Here is a 6,265-nt window from a genome sequence, read left to right on the forward strand (position 1 = left end):
CCATTCAGGAATGGCCCAGGCGTGTGATAAAATAATACGGATGGGTTCCAGGTGTTTTGGATATCCACCTAAAATCTGGCTCGTATTTGGCAGCAATTCTTTTAACATGTAGCCGCTATAGAGATGGCCGCTAAGTAACGACGAATATATTATAGGGCACGTTAAGATAGATCTCATATCTGAATTGAAGTTGAAGAAGGACGTGCGATCTCAATAAAAGTTTTTAGCATATGTGGTACTGCTTGGTCGCCAGTTGCGATTTTCCTTTTTATACGGCGCGATTTGCCTATGGATAGATAGATAGATAGACGTAATTACTGATATCGTTGGCACCGTCGAATGATGCCACTGTGCAGGTGTTCTCCTGATTCGCTATTTTCTCACACACTTTTAATTTTCTTTTTTCTAAAAAGCTGATTTTACGTTTATGCTTTTCGTTGTAAGCTGTTTGCCATAGCATCGTAGGGTATTCACGAACACGAGGCCTGGATGCATTTTAAGGGGAGGTATATCTGGAGATCGATCTCTGCACATAAAAAATAGATACTATTGTGATATATCTTAGCCACATTCTTGCGTGTACACAGAAAGCTAACTAGTTAACTGTTTTAGTTTACAGATCTACTTGTTGAGCTCCGACTGGGTCGCAAGATGATGTATTTTTGCTTGGAGCCTATTTGCTATGTCATGTGGAAACTCATGGATCCAAAACGGCCCTTACTATGATCAAGACAGAAAAGATGGGTTCGTTATTGCTATTCATAGATAATATTGACACCGTGTTGTTGTTTTTACAGTACGGTATTAACCTGTTCTATATCGTTACGGTGTCTTAAATCGTATTCGGTACTAGAATTGGTTTTTTTATTGGAATAATATTTGGAAATTGGAAAAAAAATCGGAATACGAGAACAGTTTCTTAAGACTCTTCGATTCATTCATCCAGCGCGCTATAGTCCCTGAACGTGTTTCCAGTTCTTCAGTGTGTGCAAGCACAAGAGTTCTATTTAGTGATTGATTTCTATTCAGACTGAAAGTAAATAGCTGTTACAGTTTGTATTGTTGTTTTTAAAAGATGAGACCCTAGACGCGACGAGTGTGCGATAGATGTCGTTGAACCAGTTTCAACTTATCTGAACGATGGCTTGATTTCGAATAATATAAACGTTCCTCCATAAAGCGCTCCCTCCTTGATACGTTAACCCTACGATGTTTGCTCTAAGTCATAGTTTCGCCCTTCATTCACCGTCTTTGACAAATTGTACGAAATTATATACTTTTGGGCTCGACACTGCAAAGGGTACTACAACGATTAATTAACAGAAAGACTGCCTTGTGTCAGAGTACTGCTCGATTTTCCGAGGAACGATTTCGGTAATTCGTATATAATATGCAAAATACAGATAATCTGCAGTTTTGAAGAAATGTATATTGTATAATCTAAATATACCGAAATTATCGCATTTTTTTTTATTAATCTGTAGCATCAGGTATCGACTGTTCCTCCACTTTACTCCACGCCAATCATCGATACTTTGCCTTTTTGAGAAATACGAGATATATATATGTATATATATGATTCATTATGCCCTAAGCAAAAAAGAAAAACTATATTTTTACGGCAGTGGTACACTGGTTCTAAAGACTAGCGTAAATATCTAAATGTCCCTATGGCATTTGTGAATCAGATGAGTCAACGGGCTTCACTTGTCTAGATTTACGTAGAATGTTAGAATGCGTCAAGCGTTCAGTGCTCAAGAAGAACGCATAACATCTTTGTGACGAGAAAAGAGAAATTAGGATATATCGAATCGTGCTCTATTGTACCCATTGCAAAGACTGGGTATCTACATGTGTCCTAGCAAATTCAGACGGCCAACTTCGAACGACACCGACGGGCAATACTCGACGGATATAGTTTTATGGATGTTACACTTTTACATTGATTTCGGTATCAGGACAAGAGCAAAAACAGAGGCACCCTCTGGGGAAGACAATAGAAAATCTATAAACAAATATGAATAAGAGCTCCTCGTCGTTAACAGACCAATACTTACTTAGAAACCTTATCCAGAGATTGGAATTTTTTTAACGCTTAAAAAGAATAAAGCGGAGGTTTATGGCTATTGCGATACGATGCTGATTTTTTAACGTCTAAAGCCCCTCTAATTGAAAATATTATGGCTTTCACCTGAATTTAAAAATGCCAAATGGTTTGTTTCATCGTCGCAACAGTGACAAGAAAAGAAAAATTGTTTTACAGAAACTGAGTAGCCTATTATTAAATAGCGAGAATCGACCGATGATAAAAAATTAACAAGCACTACTGGTCCAGCTATGGAACGCCTGTGGAAGACGCTTCGTAAGGAGCTCCAAACGGATAATGTTTTTCCTGTTTTTCTCTAGAAACAGACGGAAAAATCGTCTAGCGAATCAGATATCGTCGTACGTTCCGATGACCTATGACGTACCGTAACAGCTCAATAGGCATTTCTATAATAGCCGCAATAATTATCTTTGCAAGATATCCAGACTGGTTTCGCTTAGCTACATGTACCTCAATCGCGGTAAAAAAAAAAACAGCGTAGTAATTCATATAAGCGTAAGGCTCACGCTTGAATTTAACGACGATTTAATTTCAACAATTTTATCTTTTATAAATTGGAAATTTTACTTTAAATTTTGATAATTTTATTAAAATTAGTATACTATAAGATGAATCAATATGCCATGCTTACCGTGGTCCATCAGGCCGCGGTGAACTAGTTTCGTATAGAAGCGGACAACCCGTAACATGCTCTAGTTATTATTCGATCAACTATTCTTGTCAGCTTGCCATATTCAATTGGAAAATTCATCCCGATAGTGACGACTATATTAGTGATATAGTTTGGTATTTTAGATATTCAACTGCTTCTTGTTTGCTTTGCAACAGTAATCTAACAGCATTAGCATTGATTTGAAATAGGTCACTATTGAATTTACTGTGTAACGGCTGCATCTCTTCAATGGCCATCTCGCATTTTATATGTCTAAACGAAAATTGCGGATGTCCTATTGCTGCGTGGCCAAATGGTAACGACAGCTATAACTGGAAATTCTAATATATAATAATCACTTTGGATGGTACATTCAAAATTGTGATTTGTAGCGTAGTATTTTGAAATGTATCAGCTCGATGCGATACGTATGCCTTAGACGCTCGATCTCGCCGTTATATTGATGCTAAAAAAAAAAAAAAAAAAAAAAAAAAAAAAAAAAAGATATAGCTTCTTAAGTAAAAGGACCAACAAACATTTGAATTTCGCGGTAGAATGGCGCTGGTGTTCTACTCCGAAGCTGCTAATTCGTATTTAACAAACACGATTCTCTAATTCAAAAAGCAAATGTGTAATAGTAGATTATTTCATTCAAGTTTTTTTTTTTCGTTTCTTCTAAATCTCATCCAACAAAGTTTAATTGCGACAGTGTGTATTGCAAGTGATTAGCTCGTAAAGTAAGTAAAGAATTCTACTGTCTAAATGCGTCAACTACGGTAAGAGTATATAATGTCGCTACGCGCTTAAAGCTCTTAATTATGAACCGACATGTTTTACCGTTACATACCTCAGCTCTAAATGTAATGCCATAAGGCATTAACGGCCTCTAGAGAAAATCGTCTGTTTTTTTTTTCTTCTAGTTTTATAACCAGTTCGTGGCTGTTGCTCTGTGTTTTAGTCACTAATTTAAAGCATTGATGAATAGAATATTGTTCCTAAAGCTCTACAACTATATGGTACTACATAATTAATAGTCGTTTTGTTATGAATGCCACAAGCAAATTCGTTCAAAGATAATGAACGGGCCTCTATTATCTGCTTACTCATACCAGCAGCCGAGACGTGCATTGCGACGTTTGTAAGGCGTACAGTTAGATAAGGTCCCAGAGGAGTTACCTTCTGCTGTTACGTCGTTATCGTTGCCACAAAGTTCGACAAGTCTACCATACCATACACATTACTTCACATACGCGTCGTCTGCTCTCGTGCCTAACGCGGAAGCCACCCTCTTTTTCTCACGCTTCAGCCTCTTTTGTACATTTAGCAAAAACCTAAATTGCTACTGATGTCTATGTGTCGTTCGGAAGAGTTTAACTGAACTGCGCAGACGTCTCCTGAAATAGCTGAGAGAGCCTCAAGCGGCGACCAAGCCATGACACATTTCTTCATCAAAGCGGGCTAATAGCGATATGTTTAGCACTCTGCGTTGCCGAAGTCATATAAATGATTTCAAGTATCTGAGTTAAACAATCAGCGCAACCACAATTCGCCCCCCGTCAAGGTAGCAGTTACTTAGTTATATTGAGATTACCTGGAATATTAGCAAAACTAACTTTTACCCAAGGCAGGAAAGTGTAATTCGGAAAACAGAGACTGCTCTACTGAAATATTCTGAAAAAATAAAGCCTAAAATATTGCAACGGTAATCAAAATACATAGGAGGAGGTACACATCAGCTTATTTAATTATAATGTGCATCTAGCCTAATCGTTGGACCGCAAAGCACTATTTCGATATCGATGTTTAGTAGGAGATCCATAATAAAACAAAACATAATAATGGCAACAGTACAGATTTGCTTAGCTTTTTAATAATTAAAATTTCAAGCCTGATCAACTCACGAGTCGCTGGTTACGTTGCAGTTCTCCTGTTCACTTTTAGGCCTACTCCTGACGACATCAGGTGAGGGAGAAGCTTGGCAAAGATTGGCACAAGGCCGGTAGAGAACGAGCAAATGAAAATAACTAACTCAGTCGAATTGGGCCTCCGGAGCCACTAGCTATGCATTTTTCTACTTTTACCTCTCAACATTTCTCGCGTTCTCCCTTGATCGCGACCTATAAGATGACCAAATGATGGTGGCCTTCACAGAACAGCCGCGCGCAGCTCGCACAGCCTTAGGAGGAGAAAAGAAGAGCGGGGGTGAACGGCGGGGGGATTTACGGCTGGCCGTATCCTAGCTCACTAGCTGCCATTACTTTACAGCTGTCCGCTTTGCCCGTCCGTCGTTCTCCAATTCCTTTCTGATGATAACGATGATGATGATATTTCCACTTTTCCGCTGTGGCATCTTTCCAGCGACGCAGGACACCTTTGGTGAGCGTTGCTTTACCGCCGTGGGAGACTGAGTGGATGTTTGCTGAGCCCAATGCATAAGTTCAGTCGTTCATTGCGTCCCGTGCCGCCTTTTCCATCGAATTACCCTTCTGTTGCCTCTAAAACCCTAGCTATGGCACCAGCAAACAGTTCTCCGTTCAAACAACTCACGTCGTTTAGTCAGAGTCGGTTAATTATACGAACAAGAGAACTAGCGCCGGCAGCAGTAGTAGTGGCCGACAAACACAATGAGAAAAAGAAACGTAAATGCGTACGTGCAACCTGGCGGTTTTCTCCAATGTGTGGCGCTCGAAACTTTCAGCTTTTGACGTAGCATTGTTGGCGCTGCAGCCTCTGCTGCTGCAGTGTCGAAATACCGGTCATTGCGATGTTTCAGGATGGGCTTTCGAAAGGTCAAGGACCATCGTACTGTGGCACTTGCCTTTGTAAAATGACACGTGTTGGCTTGCGCAGCACTACTTTATTTTATAAGCAAGCCACCTCAAGCCATTTCTTCTATTTTTCGTTTCGTTTTCTTTAGAAAAGCCCCACTTTATCCTCTATCCTGTCGTGTCCTCATTCTCTTTGCCCCTTACGCTGTCCGGGCTGTCTCTGACTTAATAGTGCCCGTTTAGAAAACAGCAGCGTAAGGTAATGTTTTGTCACATGAACACACACTTTGTTCATATTTGTTTCACTGTCTGTCAACCGAACCTTACGCTGGGAGTTCAAAGGCAAGTTGATGAAGCAATTATTCAAGCTACTGCTGCTGTTAGTGGGGTGAACGACGCAAGCAGTTCGTTAACCCGCTCTCAATACTATCCAGTTCAGTCTTTATATTGTAATTTTCCCCCGTCGTACTATTGTTACTGCTACTATATCTTGTCCGACCGAATTGCTGTTGCACACCTACCGTTTAACTTTAAAAGATATATGAAAAGACACTTTTAAGTTTGCTTAGTTAGTAATCTTGGTGAAGCACACCGCTAAGAGAATTATCCCTTGACTTCTTTCGTCATCATCGTCAGAGTTCGTCTTCATCTAACTTCGCGGGTGCGAAATCTCTATTACATTAGCGTTACGGCCTTTTTTTACTCAACCACATATACGTACCCTGTTTAACAACAATT

The 6,265-nt window shown here is 39.7% G+C and overlaps 1 long non-coding RNA gene across 1 annotated transcript; it reads right to left on the bottom strand.

Moving 5' to 3' along the window:
• Positions 1-1,053: 1,053 nt before the first annotated feature.
• On the bottom strand, positions 1,054-5,590 carry LOC147752529 (uncharacterized). Its single transcript, XR_015313820.1, has 2 exons — positions 4,661-5,590; positions 1,054-4,350 (listed from the first exon to the last, which is right to left on the bottom strand). It is a non-coding gene; the product is annotated as an uncharacterized LOC147752529 (long non-coding RNA).
• Positions 5,591-6,265: the final 675 nt, after the last annotated feature.

Source organism: Varroa jacobsoni, unplaced genomic scaffold, assembly GCF_002532875.2.
Source record: "Varroa jacobsoni isolate VJ856 unplaced genomic scaffold, vjacob_1.0 scaffold_1190, whole genome shotgun sequence".
In the NCBI taxonomy this organism is placed as follows: domain Eukaryota; kingdom Metazoa; phylum Arthropoda; class Arachnida; order Mesostigmata; family Varroidae; genus Varroa; species Varroa jacobsoni.